We start from the raw sequence: 25,185 nt of genomic DNA on the forward strand, positions 1-25,185 counted from the left end.
CCATCCTGCAGGTAAACAGGCAATCCCTTGGAGAGCCTGCCTCAGCGCGGAGAAGCCCCCTCCCCGCCCCCTGCCCGCCGCGGCTCGGGGCTTCTCCTGAAGCCCCTGCCTGGCACCTTTCCGCCACCGCCGTCGGATCCTGACCAATCCCCACTCTGCTGCTTAGGGGCGTGTCCTCATCTCAGGGGGCGTGGCCTAAAAAGTGGGCGTGGCCTCTTTCCGGAGCGGCCAACGCTAACGCGGCCGCAGTTATTTTTTTTTTACAATTCCATGCCTTCTCCTTTGCCCACAATTGATAGAATTCATTCCTTCAAAGAACTCCCTGAGGCCCTCCCTTTCCCCCACTTCCCGCTGCCGTCTGCGTCTCCCGAGTTTCTGAAGTCACTCCCTGCTCGCCCGGCGCACCCCGTCTCCCGAACCGGCTTGTAACTGCGCACGTCCTCCCCATCAACAGGAAGACACTGGGGGCGTGGCCTGTGTCTTAGTGGGCGTGGTCTAAAGTGGGCGTGGCCTCCTCTCAGAGCGGCCAACGAAAACGCGGCCGCAGTTATTCTTTGCTACCTCAGCTCAATCCGTACTGTGTATTCCTTTCAAAACTCACTTTTGCGATCTCAAACATTTACGCAAAATAGCCATTAGCTTAGGCTGACAGTATAAAAGCTATCAGTGAATAAGGGAAGTTTAGCACAATCGGAGCCCCTTCTTCCCACAAAAAGGAAGAGGAATAAATAACTACAAGGTTCCAACTCTGCACTTCCGTGACAATATGAAGAAGCAGCGAAAATCCCCTCCACGAAGAGAGGGAGAAGAAAAGATACTAGAAACCTCAAAAGAGTCTCCCAACATCTACGACCTCTCAGATAAACAATTCGGAGAGGAAATATGGAGGAGAGTCGATCTACTCCAAGCAACTATGGAACAGACATCCAATAAATTAAGGGAGGAGATGAATGAAGCGCTGGAACGGTCTACCAAGAAAATACAGGAAGAAATGAGAGCAGAAATGAGAGCAGAAATTTCAAACCTTCGAACGGAAGTCTCACAAATAAAGCAATCGGTAGATGAAATAAAAATCTCACTAGATGCCCTCAACAGCAGAATGACTACAGCCGAACACAGAATCAGCGAGCTTGAGGATGAGCTGCAGAAAGCTTACAGACAGCAACAAATAATGGCCAAAGACCTCAAAATGGCTATAGAGCGAATCAGAGCCCTGGGGGATGACTTCAAGAGGAACAACATAAGAATCATTGGAGTACCAGAACCACAGGGAAGTAACCCCAATGAAAAAAACATAGTCAAAGACATCATCACTAAGAAATTCCCAGAGCTGGAGAAGGCAGGCGTCCAGATACAAGAAGTCCGAAGAGTGCCAGCAAAAAGAGACCCAAATAAAAAGACTCCAAGGCATATCATAGTCAGAATGGTGGATGCTGTAGATAGAGACACAATTCTACAAGTAGCAAGGTCAAAGAGGGAAATCACATACAAAGGAGCACCCCTCAGATTTACGGCCGATCTGTCAGAAGAAACCCTCCGAGCCCGAAGACAATGGTGGGACATAGTGAAAAAACTCAACGAAATGAATGCTTCACCAAGAATACTTTATCCGGCTAAACTCTCACTCAAACTCGAAGGAACCATACACTACTTCTCGGATAAACAACAGCTCAGGTCCTTCATAGACTCAAAACCAATCTTGAAAGAAGGTCTAAAGGGGCTACTGTAAGACAAGGAGGAGCCCCATAAGAACAACAAATCCCACAGAAAGATGACACAAAACCACATCACAATAATCTCTCTCAATGTCAATGGCCTAAATGCACCTATCAAAAGACACAGAGTGGCTAAATGGATCCGGAAATTAAACCCAACATTCTGTTGCCTGCAAGAAACACACCTGAACAAACAGAGTAAACATAGACTCAAAGTCAAAGGATGGAAAACAATCCTCCAAGCAAACAACCCCCTTAAAAAAGCTGGAGTGGCCATCCTGGTATCCGACAACATAGATTTCAGGATGAAAAAGATCAAAAGGGACAGCGAAGGTCATTTTCTGTTTATCAAGGGATATGTACAACAGGAAGAAATCACACTCTTAAACGTATATGCTCCTAACAAACGACCGGCTAAATATTTAAAACGACTCCTAACAGACTTCAAAGAGGACATCCTAACAGCACAATTGTAGTCGGAGACTTCAATACGGCCTTATCACCTCTAGATAGATCCACAAGAACAAAACTCAACAAGGAAACACTGACCCTGAATGAAGAAATTGAAGAGAGAGGCCTAATAGACCTATACAGGGCCTTACACCCCAAAAAGAAAGAATACACATTCTTTTCCAGTGCACATGGAACATTTTCAAAAATAGACCATGTACTGAGCCCCAGAACATACCTCAATCGAATCGGAAAAATAGAAATTGTATCAACCATCTTTTCAGACCACGATGCGCTGAAGATAGAAGCTAACCACCCACAAATACGGAAAATCAAATCAAACACCTGGAAATTAAACAATTCCATGTTGAACAATGAGTGGGTCAAGAAGGAAATCAAGGAAGAAATCAAAAGATACTTAGAAACAAATGAGAATGAAGACACGAGCTACCAAAACCTATGGGACGCAGCTAAAGCCGTGTTAAGGGGAAAATTTATAGCTCTCCAAGCATTCCTCAGGAAGGAAGAAAGGACCCACATAGGTAGCTTGACGTCACGACTCAAGACCCTAGAAAAGGACCAGAAAAAGGACCCCAAACCAGACCGAAGGAAAGAAATAATAAAAATTAGAGCAGAAATTAATGACATCGAAACCAAAAAAACAATCCGAAAGATCAATGAAACAAAGAGTTGGTTCTTTGAGAAAATAAATAAGATTGATAAACCGCTAGCAAGTCTCACAAAGAAAGAAAGAGAGAAAACTCTAATAAATCGAATCAGAAATGAAAAGGGGGACATCATAACAGAAACCAGTGAGATTCAAAAGATCATTAGAGACTACTTTGAAAGTCTTTACGCCACAAAAAAGGAGAACCTAAAAGAAATGGATGGATTCCTTGATTCCTACAATCTCCAAGACTGAAGAAAGAAGACCTGGAATACCTGAATAGACCCATCAATGTTAAGGAAATTGAAACGGTAATCAAAAACCTCCCCCAAAACAAAAGCCCAGGCCCAGATGGTTTCACTGGCGAATTCTTCCAAACATTTAAAGAAGACCTATTGCCTGTTTTCCTCAAACTTTTCCAGGAAATTGAAAAAACAGGAACTCTCCCAAACAGTTTCTATGAAGCACATATCTCCCTAATACCAAAAGCAAACAAAGACACCACTAAGAAAGAAAATTACAGACCAATTTCCCTGATGAACACCGATGCGAAGATCCTCAACAAAATACTAGCAAATAGGATCCAACAACTCATCAAAAAGATCATACATCACGACCAAGTGGGATTCATCCCAGGGATGCAAGGATGGTTTAACATTCGGAAATCAATCAACATAATCCAGCATATCAACAAAAGTAAAGATAAAAACCATATGATCATATCAATAGATGCAGAGAAAGCATTTGACAAGATCCAACATCCTTTCATGATGAAAACCCTCGCCAAAATGGGGTTTGGAGGAACTTTCCTCAAGATAGTCGAAGCCATCTATCACAAGCCTACGGCAAGCATTATCCTCAATGGGGAAAAGCTAAGGGCCTTTCCTCTGAGATCAGGCACAAGACAAGGATGCCCACTCTCACCACTCCTCTTCAATATAGTACTGGAAGTACTTGCGATAGCTATTAGACAAGAAAAAGAGATTAAGGGCATCCAGATAGGAAGGGAAGAAATCAAACTCTCACTATTTGCAGACGACATGATACTATATCTAGAGAAGCCTAAAACCTCTACTAAGAAACTCTTAGAAACAATAGACTTATACAGTAAAGTTGCAGGCTACAAAATCAATACCCAAAAATCCATGGCCTTCATATATGCAAACAATGAGGCTGAGGAAAGGGACATGAAAAAAGCAATCCCATTCACAATCGTGCCCCAGAAAATCAGGTACCTCGGAATCAGCTTAACCAAGGAAGTAAAAGACCTTTACAAAGAAAACTACATAACGCTACTCCATGAAATCAAAGAGGACATGAGGAAATGGAAACATATACCCTGCTCGTGGATAGGGAGAATCAATGTTGTCAAAATGGCAATACTCCCTAAAGCATTATACAGATTCAATGCGATCCCTATAAATATACCCATGACATTCTTCAAAGAAATGGATCAAGCAATCCTAAAATTCATATGGAATAACAAACGTCCAAGGATAGCTAAAACAATTCTTGGGAAAAAGATGATGGGAGGCATCACCATCCCCAACCTCAAACTTTACTACAAAGCAGTAACAATTAAAACAGCATGGTACTGGAACAAAGGCAGAGCCGTAGACCAATGGAACAGGGTGGAATATCCCTACACACAACCCCAAATGTATGACCATCTAATCTTTGATAAGGGAGCAAGAGATGTGAAGTGGAGCAAGGAAAGCCTCTTTAACAAATGGTGCTGGCACAACTGGACAACCACATGCAAAAAAATGGGTTTAGACCTTGACCTGACACCATGCACAAAAGTCAGATCAAAATGGATTAAAGACCTCAACATTAGACCACAAACCATAAGGTACATTGAAGACAAGGTCGGCGAAACCCTCCACGATATTGAAGATAAAGGTATCTTCAAAGGTGACACGGAACTAAGCAATCTAGTAAAAACAAAGATAAACAAATGGGACTACATTAAACTAAAAAGCTTCTGCACCGCAAGAGATAGTGACCAGAATACAAAGACTATCCACAGAATGGGAAAGGATATTTACACAATACCCATCAGATAAGGGGTTGATATCAATGGTATATAAAGCACTGGTTGAGCTCTACAAGAAGAAAACATCCAACCCCATCAAAAAATGGGGCAAAGTAATGAACAGAAACTTTACCAAGGAAGAAATACGAATGGCCAAAAGGCACATGAAAAAGTGCTCTGCATCACTAATCATCAGAGAGATGCAGATCAAAACAACCATGAGATACCACCTCACACCACAGAGACTAGCACACATCCAAAAGAACAAAAGCAACCGCTGTTGGAGAGGATGTGGGGAGAAAGGGACCCTTCTTCACTGCTGGTGGGAATGCCGACTGGTTCAGCCCTTCTGGAAAACAATTTGGACGACTCTCAAAAAATTAGATATTGAATTCCCATTTGACCCAGCAATACCACTGCTGGGAATATATCCCAGAGAGGCAAAAAAGTACAATCGAAACAACATCTGCACATGTATGTTCATCGCAGCACTGTTTACAATAGCCAGAATCTGGAAAAAACCCGAATGCCCCAGAACGGATGACTGGTTGAGGAAACTTTGGTACATCTATACAATGGAATACTATGCAGCTGTTAGAAAAAAGGAGGTCAAGAATTTTGTAGTCAAGTGGATGGGCATGAAAAGTTTCATGCTGAGTGAAATGAGTCAGAAAGAGAGAGACAGACATAGAAAGATTGCACTCATCTATGGTATATAGAATAACAGAGTGGGAGACTAACACCCAAGAACTGTAGAAATAAGTACCAGGAGGTTGACTCCATGGCTTCGAGGCTGGCCTCACGTTCCGGGGAAAGGTCAACTCAGAGAAGCGATCACCAACTACATTGTAGTCGAAGGCCATGTGGGGGAAGGGAGTTGCGGGCTGAATGAGGGCTAGAGACTGAGCACAGCGGCCACTCAACACCTTTATTGCAAACCACAACAGCTAATTAGAGAGAGAAAACAGAAGGGAATGCCTTGCCACAGTGGCAGGGTGGGGTGGGGGGGAGATGGGATTGGGGAGGGTGGGAGGGACACTGGGTTTACGGGTGGTGGAGAATGGGCACTGGTGAAGGGATGGGTTCCCAAACTTTGTATGAGGGAAGTATAAGCACAAAAGTGTATAAATCTGTAACTGTACCCTCACGGTGATTCTCTAATTAAAAATAAATAAATTAAAAAATAAATAAATAAAAAAAAATAAAAAAAATAAAAAAAAGGTTTTAAATGTCCTACCAACAATAATCAGTAAAATATGTACTTAAACTCACAATAACTAGAGTATTCAGCTCCAAAAAATTTTAGTAGTAAAATCTGGAACAATATTTTTCACTCACAATACTCTAAACTCTATTCTTTCAGTAAATATATACCCCAGAATATATCTTAAATATAGCATAATGTTCTTGCATCGATGCATAGCTATTTCTACTTCTTTTTTTAGTATTTTGGAAAGTATACACACATTGTATAAAAGTAAACATATAGACACACATATACCCACTCAATATCTAAGAATAAATACTTAGGCAATATAGTTAATCTAAAAGCATGCTTCTAGAATATGAGTACGGGAGAGGAGACAAAGATATCTCAAGCAGTAAGGCACTTAATTCCCATATATGAGCTCCTGAGTCTGATCCATGGTAGCAATTCACCCCTTCCAGAACGGATAGGGGGTCCCCAAATCCCACCAGACATAGTCTGCACCATCACTTTGCCATATTGAACCTTGCTGGGGGTAGCCCTGGATCTACACCCAGCACCATCATGTAAGGAATTTATAAAGATAGGTGATATAATTGTTTTCTTTTTGAATGTTATTTGTGGGATATACTGAAAGCAATCACTGCAAATGATACATGATACAATATTGCCACAAATGTGTAAAATTTTATGACATCAGTAATGTTCTAGGTAACAGGTGAGGTACACACTGCGGAGAAAAATCAACTGTAAATGTCATGAGAACAGGAACCTTATACCCCTAACAACTAGCACAGTCCTAGCAAATAGTAGTCAATAAATAGTTACTGAATGAATATAGGAAAACAATTGTTGCTAAGTGAACAAAATATAAGAGCTTATTAATGAGAAATATGTAAACAATGAATAAATACTGGTTTTTACTTAGAAAACTTAGCATTTTGAGTTTCTATATGAACAACATTTTTAGATTCATTGGGATATGTTGCTATATAAAAAGTTCACGAATTTAATACAGATACCTTGATGGCTTAGGGCATACATGTATAACTGATACCATATGTATAATTAAAGTACTAAATGTATCCATCACATTCAAATAAATGGGAATCGCTCCTGAAAAAGAAGTAAAGTGGAAAAAAATAAAGTGAGTTTCCTCACTATATGAAGACAAAATAAGATGCCATAGTGGAGTACTCAGCACAGTTTTCCTGTTGAGTAAATACCTCCTATTCCTCCCTTAAAAATTTTATTATAAATAACATAATCATATACTAATCTGGGCAATACTTTCCCATGTGGCAGCCTCCTCTATTTAAAATGTCAAGATTATTTTTAATGTCTTTAGCTTTATCATTGCCCTAGGCATGATTCAACTGCCAGGTATAGCTTGTATTCTGCGATGGAGAAGCAGAGCACCCTGCCAGCTGGCCCTGTGCTCTGTTTGGAAGGTGGTGTTCCTTTTCTCCTTGCTCTCTTGGCTTCTGTGCCATGAGTGGATTTCCCATCCTTTAGCCACTGCCAATGACTTGGGCCAGATGAACAGATGTGAAGAGCAGCTTCCCAAGAGAGGCATCTGATCAGATGAGAACCATTTTTCTGAGACTATGATTTTCATTTTTAGTCTTCCTGGCAAGTGAGAGAATGGGTAAGAGACAGTAGAAATATGCCAGAATCCATGGCAGATACTGGGTAATTAAAAATGTACCACTAGGTTACTTTGTATTTATTTGCTTCTTTTAAGCCTGAAAGGGTTCCAAGGCTTATACAAAATCAGAGAAAAGCCTATGCCTAAGTGGGCATGAAGTAGATCTCTGAGTGGGTATTTGGGGAGAATGGTTGACTAATGTAGACTAATCTGAGAGTCATTCATTTGTTCACAATAGGAAAGACATTGGTAGGTATTACTGGACATATAACTAATTGATTTCCATGCCAACATCTCTCCTGTCAAACAAAGCACTGCAAGCAGCCATCTCTGCTAGTAAGAGAGCAGACATGTCTACTGAGCACATACTAAAGCAGGAAACATTTGACCTCATCTAATTTTCAAACTAGTTGTTGGTGGTATGCATGTTTATTCCCATTTGTCACTGAAAGCAACTGGAATACAAAATGCAGAGAAACATGCTATGGGACTCACTGGCAGTGACAGGAAAAATGAGGACTGGAGTCCACCTGGAGTAGAGTTCCTTTCCTACTGTGTACTCCACGTTGACAAACCCATAGGATCCTGCTCAGCTTCTTTGTCCCTTTTTTCCAGCCAGCAACTCTACATGTTAGATTGCTTTAGAGTCTCATCCACAACCCACTCAGTAATTTTGACCTACGTTTTATTATCCATTCCTGCTAATGACATATCCTGAACCAGCTGTACCTTCTTTTACTGGTTCTTTCCCATCGCTCCTCTTTTCCAAACATCTATTTTCTGTGGTGCTTAAACACTAATTTTCCTAAAGTTTTATTTGCTTTCATTAACAAATAGTTTAGAATATGCACTGAAATACTTAAGTGAAGGATTTTAACTAGATGCATTGTGATAAGTCTTACTTACAAAAATCAAATCATTGTCTTGTATACCTGAAAATAATATAATCCTATAGTTAACTATATGTAAATTAAAAAGTAAGATTATGGAGAAGAGGCCAGGCAGTCTGGTGAGCAACGTGGCCGGAGAAATGCTCCGGACCCGAATCCGGGCCAACAACACCAGGGATCCAGACGGAGGAGGTACAGCTGGCACCCCTTCTCCGGATGGAACCCTGGCGACACTGAGCAGCAACTAACACGGCTCCGGGTTGCGGGACTGGAACACATCCGAGCCGTGGGGGGACACTGGAGTGGGGCAGCGCCTGCCTGAACTCCAAATGGTCCCGGCCGCCGGAAGTCCCGCCCTCGACCCACCCTCGGCGCCATCTTCCCACCTTCAACAGAGAAGAGGCCAGGCAGTCTGGTGAGCAATGCGGCCGGAGAAATGCTCCGGACCCGAATCCGGGCCAACAACACCAGGGATCCAGACGGAGGAGGTACAGCTGGCACACCTTCTCCAGATGGGGCCCTGGCGACACTGAACAGCAACTAACACGGCTCCGGGTTGCGGGACTGGAACACATCCGAGCCGCACGACCTTTTCTAAAAACTGAAAACATACAATCTTTTAATGACAAACCAATTATCAAATGCTTCCTTAGTAGGGCTGTCTTCCTTGGGGGGAAACCCCAACAACAATAGTGAGTTTTGTTTTGCAATATGGAATGTAATCAAGGTAGAGAGAAAATGAAGTGAAATTCATCAGTTATACAGTTGGAGGGGGGCTGTGGCGGGGGGTATACTGGGGGTTTTGGTGGTGGAATATGGGCACTGGTGAAGGGATGGTGTTTGAATATTGTATAACTGAGACATAAACCTGAAAACTTTGTAACTTTCCACATGGTGATATAATAAAAATTAAAAAAAAAAGTAAGATTATTTAACTCAAAAGTTGTAGCTCAAGACATAGCCCCAAACCTAGCCCCAAATTGTTCTTTCTGTTCAGAGTAATAATGCTACAATGTCTCCTCTTATTTTTCAATGCCAGTCTTGCAACTACTACTACCTACTATTGCAGTACTCCTAGTGATGCCTGGGGCTACCTCCAGGTCATTGCTCAGGAATCTCACTCAACAATGCTCAGAGGCCTTGCATTGCTAGAGATTCAATCTGGACTTCCTTTGGTGCTAGAAATCAAACCTGGACTTCCAGTATGCAAAGTATCACCCTACACTTTGAGCCATGTCTTTGGTCCTATTCTTGCCTTTTTGACTTTAAATTCATTACTCATATATATTTAAGGGGTAGGATATTTTGTCCTGATCATGTTACATAAATGAATATACAAATAATTATTTAAGAAATAGGGATTACCTGTTTCATTTTATCATTATACCCCATATTCAAGAATGCAAAGTCTAATCAATTGTAGAAGTAAAGTACAATATATATTCCATGTCTAATCTCTTACCAAAAAGTTTACAACAAAGCACATACCATCAAATTAGATTTGGACAATATTTAGTTAAACTTAATGATTAACTTGATTTTCACTTGCATTTCATATTTTTTGCATTTTGGTTATTCCTCCTCTTTTTTCACCAATTCAAATAATGCCTTAACTTTGAGGTCCATCTTCTCTTTAAACCATTCTAAGTATACCTAATTAAATAATCCTTTGATTTTATAGGCTGAGTTTCTTCTGGTTAGGATAGCAAAAGAGGAACTAAATGTATTCTCAGCTGTGTAGTAACTTTATACTAACAGATTGACAAGTTTGGTAAAATTCACTCTGCATTCTACAGATGAGGAAAAATGGCACTCAAGATAATGAATTTTACCAATTTTCTATTGCTAATAAGTGAAAATGTGTATTAAAATCCAGGCTAAATCTAATTCAATGTATGTAACTTTTTCTCTAATCTATGTGTATATTTAAATAGAGGACAATTGGCTAACTTTCATGAATATAATTAATTCGATCTACTGTGTATTTTAAGTCGGAAAGATAGACGATAGATTCTCTTGAATCAATATAAAGAGCACATAATCTTTAGTGTCTGGATACTGTTTGTAACAACAGTTTGCACTTCATCTCTACATTTATCATTCTATTTTACTCAGGTTATTATCTTTCAATTTTCAATATCCTTCTTCTTCCCCAACTCATTGTACTGTTCTGGGGCATGATATAGTTTCCCATAAAGCTTGTGTTTTGGGGGTTAAGAGGATAGCCTTTTTTTTGGTCAAGTTTTGATTCCTTATAAGTACCTAGCACAGATACTGCTAAAAGCAACAAAGAAATGTTTTTAGATCATATTTGAACAATAGATTTGGTATTCAAAGACACTTTAATTTTAGCTTTATTCTTAAATGTTGGGAAAATTGCTTACAGTTTTGGTCTTAATTTCCTCTGAAAACTAATATGTGAATTAGATAATGCGTACCAACTTTGCTAATGACTTGCTAGCAATGTGACTGGAATATAGTTACTGTTCAATAAATATTCATTATTATGATGGTGGTTATTATTTTTGAAGCTTAAGCTAATTCAAGTTCTTTTCCATCATTATTAATAGAACTAGCAAAATGAGAAAAAGATAAATATTAAAGGGCTGCCCTTTTATTAAATGGTTCACATAGAGGAATCTTTTTCTGTCCTTTTTCTCATTTTTCACAAGAGAAAAAACCCATCACAATCTGCTAAAACAGAGAAAAGCAAATCATTTTGGCACCTGAACAACAAAGCAATGTTGGTTTATTTTCTTTGTAAAAAGTCATCTGTTCACAAACCTCTTTTTTGAAATACCTGTCATAGTCCATTTTATTGAACGTTACTCACTCCACATTTTTTTGGCCTCAAGGTCATTCCATTATCAGTTCCTACATCACCTTCAGTATTGGAAATGGAGTGGGGGAGATGGGAAGAAAAACACACATACAAATACACAACACACTCACCAGATGGACAGCTCAGATAATAAAGGTGATTTCAACCTCTGGCAGGCGGAACTCAGATCTGTCCCTACTTCAGATGAGACCAGCTCCAGTGACTCTCACTGACAGATCGATCCAGAAAGACAGCTCATTATGGAAAGTGCAGAAATCAGGAACAGCTTTCAATTTGACCACCAGAGCTTACCCAAGATTTCTCAAATATGTTATCCGTGGTTTTAAAGCACAAATGTCTTTATTTTTTTGAAAAGTAAAAAAAAAGAAAGCAAATAACAATAACTTCAAAAACATTTAATAACCTTGTCCCAAACTGAATAATAACCCAATATTCTCAGTTTTTCAAAGATTTTTGTCATGTTTTTATTTTCTTAGTTAAGGGTCTTATTGTAGGCTCTGTCTGATGAACAAATTTTGTATATTGGGTTTTAATCATCATGTGGGGCTACCTAGAAATAAATTTAGAAGTTGATGGACAAAATTTTCGTGATTTTCACCAATTTCTGCCAATTTCATGTTTCCTCTTTGGCGAATAGGTGGGAAGCTTCTTTTCAAATCATATCCAAGGATCACAAGCATATGGTAGATAAAACTGCCTATCTGGCCTCCAAAATGAAGGAAACGGAGTTTGCATGATGTACATAAGACTTGAATAATATCTATGTTATCTCAGTGAATTTATAAAAATTCTAACTGGTCATTTTCAATGATCTTTGTCAAAGCGTTCCTATCACTCTGGATAAGAACTGCATGCTGAAAAGTAGATAAAGGAACAAACACGATAACCTCTCAGTATCTGTGTTGAAAACCATAATGCCCTAAAGGAGAGAGAGAGTGAGAGAGAGAGAGAGAGAAAGAGTGAGACATACAGAGAGATAGAGGGAGAGAGATAGAGGAAAGGAGAGAGGGGGAGAGAGAGTGAGAGAGATAGAGAGAGGGAGAGAATAGAGGGAGGGAGAGAGAGAGAGTTTGCCATAGAGACAGGTTTGTGGTGATCGGATGGTGGCAGCAGGGAAACTAGGGATATTGGTGTTAGGAAACATACACTGTTGGAGAGGTGGGCATTGGAGCATTATATGATTGAAATCGGATTATGAATAGCTTTGCAACTGTGTATCTCATAGTCACGAATCAGGAAATCCCGTTGATCATCGAGTGGCTCAAGCGGTCTCAGTAACCTCTACATTCGTCCTATCCCTGAGATTTTAGAAGCCTCTCTTTTCTCGACTTCCCCAACGATGCCCCAATGGAGGCTCTTTCAGGGTCAGGGGAATGAGATTCAGCTGGTTACTGGCTTTGGCATATGGATGCACCACAAGAAGCTTTCGAGGATGTCCCAAGTGGGCAGGAAGCTCTCAGGAGCTCGCGAATTTCTCCCAGAGGGAAAAGTAGGTTATAAGATATCATGCGGCCGCTTTGTGCACAGCCTCACACTTCTGGGAGCTTGCTTTTAAGTCTCTAGATGTTGGCCATTGATGGGATTACACACACCTGGGTTCCTCTGCCAGTACCTTCATGCATGAGGCCTGTCCAAGCATGTGGAGAGGGGCCTTGAGCATGGCTGTGGCTAGGTTCTGGTGGTCTTTGGCTGCCAGGAGCTCTGTTCTGGGCAGGGAGGGAAGCTGGAGTCCATCCCCTCCAAGGGGACCCGGGGAAGACAGCCAGGCGTGCGGGCAGAGACTGCGTATTTCATAGTAGTTAATTTTAACAAAATCTAAGTGGTTCCTTCTCTATCCCAGCTGCTTTTTTCCCCCACCTCAGGAAGCTAATGATGGTTGGGGGGATCGCTCAGGATGGGAGATCACTTGTATCACTTGTCATCCCATTGATCTTCGATTTGCTCAAGCAGGCCCCAGTAACATCTCCATTTGTCCCTGTTGCGTGCTAGTGTAGCCCAATGATATCCGCTCACTCCAGAAACAGGAAGAGCCCCAAACCATTCATTCAGGGTTTTGAAGAAATCTGACCATCTCATTGGTGGGTGGCCACGCCATCTTTTGACATCCTGTGGAATCCAGTCAGTAACTGCTCTAGTCCAGTGGTCATCTCTGAATTGCATTATGTGTCCAGTCCATCTGATTTTTGATGTCTTGGCAAACTAGATAGTGTCCCTTATTCTTGATCATCAATGTAGGTCAGAACTCCGGATTCCTTCTCTCACTTGAGTGAGAAGTGATACTCCTAGCATAGTTCTTTCGATTCCTCTTTGGGATACTAGAATAGCATTCTCATCCTGTTTCCATAGGGCCCAGGTCTCTGAGGCGTACCTTAGTGCAGTAAGAATTGTGGAATCAAAATGATGTGCCCGGAGTCGGAGGTTCTTCGTCCTCTTAACCACTTCTTCAACACTCTTGAAGGCGTTCCATGCTGCTCTCTTCCTCTTGTGCAGTTCTGGTGCCAAGTCGTTTCTCATGTTGAGTTCTCAACCCAGGTACACATAGCTGCTGCATTTGGAGATGTTCGTTCCATTGAGAGCAAATGGAGCATCAGGGACTAGTTAGTTTTTCATGAGCATCGTCTTGTTGAGGTTCAGCTGCAGTCTGACCTTTCCACACTCTTGGTCAAAGTCGGCCAGCATTTGTGCTGCTTGGCTAATATTTGGCATTATGAGAATGATGTCACCAGCAAAGCGGAGGTGGTGTAGTTTCTGACTGTTTATCTTCACTCCCATTCCTTCCCATTCCACTCATCACAGGGTGGTACTAAAGAGTTTCGGTGAAATGGTATCACCCTGCCACACCCCTCTCTTTACATCAATGATAACTTCCTTGTAGAATGGTGAGATCCTGGTGGTGAATCCGTAATATAGCTTGAGGAGGATCTTGATATACTGATGTGCACCTGAAGAATTTGCCGCCAGTACTCATCAATATACTAGCTCGGCTCTGCACACACTACCTGTCTGAATGCAAGGTTCCGTCCCAGTGGAAAACCAGCAGGACCATTCTGTTGTACAAGAAGGGATACATCCACAACATTGGCAACTATCGCCCAATCTACCTGTTATCCATTGTCTACAAGTTGTTCACTCGGGTCATCCTGAATAGAATAGGCAGAACACTAAATGAAGGACAACCATGCGAGAAAGATGGGTTCTGAAAAGGATTCAGCATGATCGACCATATCCACACAGTGACTAAGCTCATTGAAGTTTTGCGAGAGTTGAAGATGCTGCTCTGTCTAACATTCATTGATTTAAAGAAGGCCTTCAATTCTGATGAGATGAAGTGGTCATCGAAGCCCTAGCCAAACAGGACTTTCAAACTCAGTACACCTATACTATATCTATGGCTGCTGAACTTGCAAAATTCTTGTTATACGCCAATGATGATGATGACAAATAACATATCAATGGCCAAGCTGAAGATAATGTCAGTGCTAGTGATGAAAGATATCTTAGAAATTAGGAATTGGGAATTTATAAAGGTCAAAGGACTATAGTCAATATCATAAAGCTTGTAGGGGTTCACTTTTTCCCTATATAACAGCACTAAAATGGGTTGAAACATGTAGGACATGAATTAAATTTAGGAAATATTTACAAGTGTGGGACCAAGATAGATAAATAGGGAGACCCTGCATCTCTATAATAGCTAAAGCAAAGCAGGGGTGAGTCACATAAATGGTTTTAAAACCCCAAAAAACTAGAGGCAGGTGAGCTCTAGGAAGATTGGAAACAGAGACTCAGTCTTCCTTCCACCTAACAACAAGCAGAAATCAGGACTAGGTTTTAGTGTATAAATCATGTGCAAAATCTCCAGAAGGAATTATTTAGGTGACTGCTCAAATATTAATGGTGGAAGCCATGTTGTGTCTTGGTTGTCTTAATAATGGAGTCACCAGCAGGTGCCATTTTGGTGACTTTTGCCACCTTGCTGAACAACAATATATATCTACCTTCTAGTAACAGACCCTGAGAGAAAATTTCTGAATCAAGCTTCATTAACTTAAAAAAAAAATAGATAAACAAACCAAAGAACTGAGAGACATGTGGTCTAGCAAAATCTCTTCAGGCCCTACCCATCCACAATTCACTGCTACCAAGCAAATAGCATTTCTCAGTTTGAGAGCACCCTACAATATCTAGCACAGAATAGGGAGGTATTGGGGCTGCATTAAGAGGGTACTGCCTGCTGTGTTCCTTCTCAACCCTGGAGAGAATGCTTTATGGCTGATGTTCCAGTCCTCTCTAAGCCTGAAACTCACACGGATCTTTCAGCCCTGCGCAGGCCTTTATGACCACAGTAGGACATAATGAAGGCTGCCAGGCTCTTTTCCTATTTAAAATCTGATTGCCATTTAAACCCTCAAGATATCGTTGCACCACTACTTCCAGGTACTTATATTTTGAAGACCAAAAACTTTCTTCTTTTCTTTTTAAAATTTTTAAAATTTGGATCACAGTGTATTACTAAGTTATTCATGATAAATTTTCAGGCATAGGATGTTCCAACACCAGTTCCTTCACCAGTGTCTATTTCCCTCCATTGATGTCTCCAGTTTCCCTACTGCCCCAGATTGCCTCTAAGGCAAGCACATTTTTCTTTTTCTTTTTTTCTCTATAGGCACTGTGCTGATAGGCCTATAGAGCCTATCATATACATGATAATGTATATTTCTTTACCTCCTTTCTGTACCTAGTCTAAGTCCAGAGTGACCGCTTCCCTCTATCATTGTAGCTGACTCTTCCCTAGCTATCTCTCAGCATCTCCTCCCACAGCGTCAAGCTTCAATTCTGAAGTGCACTTGTCCTGCTCTTCCTTTTTATTGCCTTGAAGCAATAGAGAAACAAGACTAAAACAGTAAGAAACAGCAAGGAGATTCTGACTTTCAAGGAAGAAATAGAAGAAAGGGGAAATACATACATATAAGCCTGGTGAAATAAAGATCTCAAGCATCACCAGACATGACTTAGAACTTGAGGAGTTAATCTCCACACATGATTGAAGACAAAGTCTGGGAGGAACTCCAAGAACATCAAAACTTTCTAGATTTCCCAATGTATACTTCAAAGCAACAATCGTAATAATGCTCAGTGAAAGGAGGGAATCAATGGAAGAGGTACCACAAGAAGATATAAATCCAGACAGAAATAATCAGGTTAAAGAGTACTCTAGCTGAACTAAATATAAAATAAGTGGGAGATCAACAGAGAATGACAGATGCTAAATAATAAATCAGTGGTCTTGAAGATAAGGTAGAGGAAACAACAAAAAAGGAATTTAAATAATATAACACTTTATTTAAATGAAGATATGTTAAGTGTTAGACATAATTTATCTTTCTAATCAAGAGTACCGACATTCAGATTATAAGAGTGAAGTAATAGAAGAGATTCATGTTGAAGAAATGAAAACTGAGAACTTCTTCAAATTGAAGAAGGAGACAGATTCCAATATCCAGAAAATTTAAAGTGCTCCAAACAAAATAAGCCTGAACAAAACATCAAGATACATGGTCATTTCAATTACAATTAAAATATCAACAACAAAAAAGTGTAGATATATTCCTAAAAGTAGCAGGAAAAAAGTGAAGAATTATAGAATTAATAAAGTGATGTGTCCAAAGTATTGAATAATAGAAATCTTCAATAATAAAAAATATATTAGATAACCGTAGAGTTCAAAGGAGGTAAAATGATTTTCTTTTTAATAAAAATTTAAGTAAATTAATCCAAATAAAACAGATATTCAAGAAATATCATAGAGTCATCTGTGTAAACACAAAAAAGGGGCCGTGGTGCTCTATCTCTCCTGCTACCTGAGCTTGGTAGTCTCAAGCCGCTTCCCCCACCCCAGGGAGGTCGATGGTGATGGGCAGAAGGAAGGAATGGGAGCCAGGCTAGTGGGTCTCAGTTGCAGTTTATTCCATTCCCATCTCCATTCTCCTCTGATTTTTCTCCTGCTTCTTCCTCCCCCATGCCACTTCATTCTCCTTCTCGCTCTGGATCTGGATCTGGATCCCCCAGCCCACTCTTACAGCCTTGATAAATCCAAAGCACAAGGGGTTGGGGCTTAAACATAGGTGTGGTCACAATAAATAGGGTTAAAGTTCTTTCCCTCAGGGAATGCTGCCTCTAGGACAGATTCTCTTTCAGCAGGATGACCCACCAAGAGCAGTATTCCATGGTGTGTTTCTCCTCTCCTTGTCTAAAAAACATATAAGCATTCATAATATTAATCATTTTGTATGGACACAGTAAGAGATGCGTTAAGTGTATAGAATTGTTCTCCTGGGGTCATCTCAATCTCAGACTACAGTGCTCAGGCCAGATTAGTCTTTCCTATTCCTAGCAGGGTCTTAATCTCACTGTTGCTTTCGGATCATGACAGCATTTATCCATGATCAAGCTCTTAACCTATATTTAAGAATCATAGTGCTTTGGCCTGATCCATTTCAATGCCAGCGTAGCTGACAGCTTGTCCTGGGTCCATTCAGTCCCTTGTTGCGACCTGCTTTTGGGGTGCTAGGAACTAAGGGCAACTGAGTCGAGAAAGCAGATGCCCAGGAGTAAATATTATTCAGAGTCAATCAATTTCCTAGTTACAAGACCATAACATTAACTGTCTTCCTGTGTCCATACAGAAAGGACATTGCCTTAAGGTAAACTATGCAAAAGACATAGCTTACAATACAAATTCAGTGTCCTTAGAAAGATTTGATCTTGCAAGCTAACAGAATCTGATTAGGGAAAAGGTGATTAATTGGTTGGGAAGGAGGGTACAGAGAAGAGTTTACAGGTTCACAAAGGAATGGGAGTGACTGTGATGGGAACACTGTGATGGATATAACCCGATAAACCTAAGCTCCTGCAGCAAGGCTGAAAGGCTGAAAGATACGTTATCCTACAATCATCTATAATTGGGAAAAACACATAGAGTAAGATTAAAGACAAAATATGAGAAAGGAGAATATAGTAGTGAGGACTCATAATGAATTTAATTCTGAAGGTGGTGTTAGAATTTTGGCTGCAAGTAACCATTATTAATTGTATTATGAACCAAAAATTTTGTTAATTTTTCTTTAAATTTAAAATGAGATGTAAGATTCAATTCTAGATGTTTACTTTTACTTCATGATAAGATGAAGAAAAAGTGCTTACATGAGGGATAGAAACATAGTACAGTGGTAAGGTGTTTGCCTTGCTTGTGTCTGGTGAAACTAGTTCTATTCTCAGCACCATATGTGGTATCTGAGCAGTGCCAATATTGTTCCCTAAGCATAGAGACAAAGTAGCCTCAAGAACAGCCAGGTGTGATTTTGAAAAAGTTCAAAGGGATAAAATTAAATATATATATATATATATATATATATATATATTATAAAGAAGAACTGCATAAACAACCAGAATCCACAAAAAAGAGTGAAGTGATGACCAAGATACAAAGACATCCCACAGAATGAGGAAAAATTATTTATCCAATACTCATCTGAGAAGGAGCTAATTTCAAAGATATATAAGCTATTGGTAGAACTTTACAAGATAATATTCAATACCACGAAGAATCTCCTGCCCCTGTGCCAGGCTGTCTTCACCAGGACCCCTGGAGTGGGGTGGGTTGAGTCTCCCTCTCCACCCCAAACAGAACCCCAGCAGCTGAAAACTCCCAGAACCCAGTCGCAACCATGCTCAAGGGCACTCTCCACATGCTCGGATGAGCCTCACGATGAAGGAACTGGCAGAGGAACCCAGGTATGCAGGACCCGTGACTGAGATCTCCAAGCCTGCTTGGATCTGGACTGGGCAACCTCCACCTGGATCTCCAGTTTTCCAGTAGCTTGGCAGTCACACCCACAAACTGCCCACACCCCCCATCAACATCAACAGCCAATTTCAACAAAAATCAACCAATCAACCAATATCATCAACGGCCAAAACCCAGACTATAAAATAAAACTCCCAGAAGAGAGCGATGGATTATTTCCTGGAGCATGTGGCTGCATTCGAGGATGTGTGACATCATATATTCTAGCCCACTGATGTAACTAAAGTGGCACACATTTGTTTGGTTTTCACATATTTGCTTGTATTCTCTTATATACAGGCTTAAACTTCCCACTTACTGTGGTGGGGTGATGCTTGCTGGTGGGGCAGGTGTTTGAATATTATCTATAATTAACTATCGTGAACTACTTCATGAAAATAAATGCATAAAAGTTGAAAAAATAAAATAAAATCTACAACTGATCTATGCATTCTTACAGCAAAGAAAAAATATCCAATACCATCAAAAAATGTGGAAAAGAAATGAATAGAAATTTCTTCAAAGAAGAAATACAAATGACCAAAAGGCACATGTAAAATGCTCTATATCACTAATCATCAGGGAGATCCATAAACTAGTGTATTATACCACATCAACCAGAACAATTATGTAATTTTATTAATATATACAGAGAAAATTTAGACATGACACAATGTTTATTATACAAACTCAACAAAATGAGGACTAAAACATCATATATAAACAAAGTAAGAGTTATATACAAGAAATTGACTGCAAAAATAATATTCAATTCAGAATGAAAGATTTTGCTCTTAAGATCAGGCAAAAGAATGTTTTCTTGTGCCACCATTATATAATGTACATAACATCTTTAAGTCTAAAATACAGCAAAAAGACAGTAAAAATGAAATCAAATGTGTCAAATTCAAGTATCGAATTCATTACATCAGGATCCTCCGTGAACTATATTATGGATTCACCACCAGGATCTCACCATTCTACAAGTAAGTGATCATCAATGTAAAGAGAGGGTTTCGATGGCTATGCCATTTCACTGAAACTCTTCAGTGCCACCCTGGAGAATATCATGTGATGACTGAAATGGGAAGAAATGGGAGTGAAGATAGACAGTCGGCAACTATACCACCTCCGCTTCACTGATGACATCATTCTAAAAACACCAAATATTTGCCAAGTGGCACCAATGCTGGCTGACTTTGACCATGAGTGTGGAAAGGTCTGACTGCAGCTGAATCTCACGAAGACAGTGTTCGTGAGAAATAGATTAGTTCCTGATGTTCCATTTGCCCTCAACAAAATGAACATTTTCGAGTGCAGCAGCTATGTGTACCTGGGTTGAGAACTCAACATGACAAACTACCTAGCATCTGAACTGCATAGGAGGAAGAGAGCCGTGTGGAACGCCTTCAAGAGCATCGAAGAAGTGGTTAAGAGGATGAAGAAACTTTGGCTCTGGGCACATCTTTTTGACTCCACCGTTCCTGCACTAACAGATGCCTCAGAGACCTGGGCCCTACAAAAACAGGATGAGAATGCTATTCAGGTATCCCAAAGAAGAATTGAAAGAGCTATGCTTGGAATACCACGTTTCACTCAAGTGAAAGAAGAAATTTTGGAATTTTACCTCCATTGACAATCAAGAATCAGGGATGTTGTCTCATTTGCCAAGGCATCAAAAATCAGATGGGCGGGACACTTGATGAGATTTAGAGATGACCACTGGACTCTTACTGACTGGATTCCATGGGACATCAAAAGACCATGTGGCCGCCCACCTACGTGATGGTCAGACTTCTTCGTCAAAACCCTGATTGAACAGTTTGAGGCTCTTTGTGTTCCTGGAGTGAGCAGATGCCATTGAGCTACACTAGCATGTGACAGGGACGAATGGAGATGTTACTGGCACCCACTTGGGCAAATCAATGAACAACAGGATGACAAGTGACAAGTGGCAATTGTCAAATTCAAAAGGAAGATATAAAACTATTAGTTAATGATACATTGCATAATATTTATTTGTTTCTAAATATGCCACAAACTCCTGCTAAGGCTCCTTTAAATTTTTAATAATTATTAGAAATGACGTAATGGGAAGTTCAAAAATAAATATTTGAAAACATGTTCCATTTCTTTATGCAAGTCAGAAATAGTAAGTGAGGTAAAAAATAAAACAACATTTAAATCTAAATGTTCTAAATTAAAACCTATGCAACCATCGAAAGAATAACAGAAGTTCTAAGAAGATTAGTCTTTTCTCTTGATTTAGAAAGATTAATATTATAAAGTTGAAATTCTACCCCAAGCATTATGTATATTCAATGCAATTTCTATCAAAACCTGAAAGAATGGCTGGAGAGATATTATTGGGGTTAAGGCACTTGCCTTGTATGTGATTCACATTAGTTTGATCATGCTATCCACTGAGAACTATCAGAAATGACACTGGAGCACAGATTCAGGAGTAATAAGCCCTGAGCACAAATTATGAGTTTCCTCCCAAACAAAATGCTAATGAAATTATTTTAGGAAATAGAACAAATGTTAGAGAATTTCATTTGACCCACAAAGACTAAATAGAAAGAGCAATACTTAGATAAAAGAAAAAGAAGATAATCACACTTTAAATTTAAAACTATTATACAAAGCTGTAGGAATCAGAAGAGTATGCTATTAAAATACAAACAGTCACACAGGATAATGAAATAAACTGAGAATTCAAAATTCAATTCTGACATAAATACAAATTTATAATCTAAAACCAAAAACATGACAAATTTTTCTGAACAAATAGTCTTGTGAAAAGTAGAGAGTCACCAAAAAACAAAACAAAACAAAACAAAACAAAAAACACCACCGGAAAGTAATTCATGATCTCACACAACACAGAAAAGTAAATGTTCACTAAAATGTTGGTCAAGAACTTGAATGTGTGGAGTTTATGCCCAATTTAATCAGCTAAATCAATGGCTGAATAAATAGCAGTACTCCTATGTAGGATAACATAGCCTCAGCTAGCTTAGTTTTATTTGGGTTACTCCCATCATGGTGCTCTCATTCCTCTGTGTTTATTTGTAACTTCTTTGTCTTCTGTTGACTTGTAAATATTGTTTTTCCTTTCTCCATAAGTCCTTTGCATAGTTTATTCAGAGCCATGTTCTTTTGTATGGGCATAGGAATACAGTAGTAAATGCTATGCTTTTGTAACCTGGAAGTCATTTGACTCTATATGATATTTTCCTCCTGAGCATCTGTTCTCTAGACCTAAGCCTCAACTGCCCTTACTGCCTAGCATCCCCAAAAGCAGGGTCCTGACAAGGGACTGGACGGAACCCGGGCAAGCGGTAAGCTATGTGCTACACTGGCATCGAGATGGACCTGGCCAAAGTGCCTAATACTTAACTATAAGTTAATAGCTTGGTTGTGGACAAATGCTGTCATGATCCAAAAAGTAATAACTAGATTCAGACTCTGCTAGGGTTGGGAATAATTGATCTGGCCTCAGTGTTGTAGTCTGAGTCTGTGGCAAGATGTTCCTAGGAGAGCTGCCCTACAAGCCTTGATGTATCTCTTACTGTGTCCATACAAAAATAACTAGTATTAAGATGTTGATTGAATTTTTGGACTGTGAAAAGGAGAAAATCGCCTTAAGAGGTAGTTTGCCTGTGGGCAGTCAGAAAGGGCTTTGGAATACCTCTAGGTGGTGTTTCCTTTGAACCTGGTGTGCCCTCAGGAAGGGCTTTCTTATGTTGATTTTGCAGGGTATATCTTGGGGCCAGAAAGACCAGTAGTGGAGAGAGACTAGTGGGAAGGAGGCAGAATTCAGAGAGCTGGGATCGAGGAATGAGGGACTAGGAAGGAAGAGAAGCTGTCAGAGTCAGAATCCAGAAGTGAGAGAGTCACAATCCAGAGAGGAGAGAGAGAGCCCAGGCTGCGAGATGGAGTGCAGAGAGAGGAGCAGGAGAGACAGGAGGAGACGGGATGGAGGGGCAGTGTGAGACTAGAATGGAGAGCTCAGAGAGACTGGCACAGGTGCGTGGGGAGAATGGAAATAAACGACATCTGATCAATCAACAGGCTTGGCTCTCCTTTCCTCTTCTGTCTGCTCCATGGCCTGGGCCACTTCTGCTGAGCAAGCGGCCTGGGACTGATCCCTGACCCCAGGTGCTGACGGGTAGAGCTGAAGGGGCCTCCTCTGGCCACCCGTGGCAGATATTTTTTATACTCCTACATTATTAAAATAAAAACAAACTTGGATGTGTGAGTGGATATGATGACCACAACACACCGAGAACTTGGATGTTAGATTCAGAGCTATAAAATACATTAAAAACAATCAGAAAACAAAAGAAACAAACAAAAAACAACCCTACACTAATTAGCTTTTGCAATGTCTTCAGAATTTTGAGAATAACAGCAAAAGAAACAAAAAGCAAACATAATTAATGGGATTCTATCAAACTAAAATGTGTTTGAATAATGATGGAACAAACTATCATTATAAGAAAAAGACATCCTATTAATTGGGAATAAAATTTGTATGTCATATGTCTGACAACTCTCCAAATTAGTAAGAAACTCTAAAAACTTAGCAAGAAAACAATCCCATCACAAATAGGGAGTAGCGCTAAAGAGACACTTTTCCAAAAAAATAAAATACAAATGGTCAAAAAGCACTTTGAAAAATGCTCATTATCACTTATTACCTGCGAAATGCAAGTTAAAACTACTCTGAGACATCACCTCACACCTGTGAGAATGGCCAATGCACACAAAAAAGTGAAAGTATAGACAAGGGTGTAGAAAAGAAACAAATGAAACACTACCTCAATTACTACTGGTGGAAATGTAAATTGGTTCAATCTTGATGGAAATCAGTATGGAGATGTCTGAAAATATTAAAAACCATAATGACCTGGAAATATTCTCCTAGGTATCTAGCCAAAGAATACACAAACATCTAACTTGAATGACATATTTATGCACATATGCATGTGTACCTACATTCATTTAGACAAGCTCTTAGAAAAAATGCATATTATAGAAGACTCTTCATAAGAAAAAATGAAAATTTGTCTTTCATGATAACATGGATGAAACTAGAGAGTCTGATCAGTGAAATATATGATAAAGAGAAAGACAACTATCAGAAGATTTCACTTCTATGCGAAATGTAGAGGAGTAAACTGAGGGAACAGATAAAGCCACATAAAAACAAGTTAGGTTAACAAACAAAAAGTAAGGATGGGGTCTTAAAGGGTAGCACTGTGGCACTGTCTTTCCATTGTTCATTGATTTGCTCAAGTGGGCATCAGTAACGTTTTCTTTGTGAGACTTGTTACTGTTTTTGGCATATCAAATATGCCACGGGTAGCTTGCTAGGTTCTGCTGTGTAGGCAGGATACTCTTAGTAACTTGTCGGGCTCTCCGAAAGGGATGAAGGAATCGAACCCAGTTCAGCCTGCTGTGCTAAAAAAGGTAATATATATAGGTTGAGGTGACTGTGGCTTGTATTTTGAAGAAGCATAAAATGTCCAACATAGACATTTATGTAAATTTGCATTATCTCAAAAACAGAAAATAGTGCTACCAGGAAAATGTACTTCAGGGCCAGAGGGATAGTACAATGGAGGTATAGTACAGTGTTTGCCTTGCAAACTGACAACCCAGGTTCAATTCCTGGCACTCTTATAGTTCTCTGAGTTCTCCAGGAGTGATCCGTGAGTGCAGAGCCAGGAGTAAGTCCTGAGGGTCACTGGATGGAAGTGAGTCCCCACAAGAAAATATAAGAACATGTATTTTATGAATATATGAATGAATGATTTTTTGATTTATTGTGGAGTAGAATTGTTGAGTCACTAGGTATGACTGTTTATTATCTAAAT

The sequence above is a fragment of the Sorex araneus genome, chromosome X (genome assembly GCF_027595985.1).
Source record: "Sorex araneus isolate mSorAra2 chromosome X, mSorAra2.pri, whole genome shotgun sequence".
NCBI classification, from domain to species: Eukaryota; Metazoa; Chordata; class Mammalia; order Eulipotyphla; family Soricidae; genus Sorex; species Sorex araneus.